A 766-nucleotide genomic window follows, 5' to 3' on the forward strand; every position below is an offset into this window, starting at 1 on the left:
TAGCTCAGTTGGTTAGAGCGTGTGGCTGTTAACCACAAGGTCAAAGGTTCAAGCCCTTTCTCTAGCGAACAAAATCATATTGTAATACAAATAATCTAAAAATACAACCTTCCAAATCATGAAGTTGTTTTTTTTCTTTTTTGGAAAAAAATATTCTTATTTTGTGTGGGTGTGTGTGTTTTTTTTAAACACTCACAAATTTATAATTTTTGCCCTCTTTTTCTTTTTGAGTATATTAAATCCTAGGTTTCACAATGAATTCAAAGCTGAATGATCAGTTTTTCTCATGATCAATATATTAAGAAAGTCCTTGTGAAGGCTATGGCTAAATCATTGCTTACATTTCTTATGTGTTTTCTATTTGTTTGTAGACTCTTTGTATGGGAATTGAATGGCAATGATAAGATTATGCCTTCAAAAATTTAGAAATGTGTAGGCATTAAAAAAATTTCACAAATTTAATGCGGATTTATTGGGAAATCAAGGATAGACGTTTATTTATGGCATGTTCTCTATAGCCGTTTAGCTGATGGAAGATATGTATTCTACTAACACAACTAAATTTCTTTTAAGCTACTCTTAGGACCACAAGATATGTGTGTTAGTAGTATTTTATAAATCATTAAGTTGTTATTTTGTATAAAATATACCTATTTATACATTGTGTGCGTACAACCTGCCAAATCATTAAGTTGTTATTTTGTTTAAAATATACGGAGTACTTACTTCTGCAATGTGTGCGTATAACCTTCCAAATCATTAAGTT

Source organism: Ipomoea triloba, chromosome 7, assembly GCF_003576645.1.
Source record: "Ipomoea triloba cultivar NCNSP0323 chromosome 7, ASM357664v1".
NCBI lineage: Eukaryota > Viridiplantae > Streptophyta > Magnoliopsida > Solanales > Convolvulaceae > Ipomoea > Ipomoea triloba.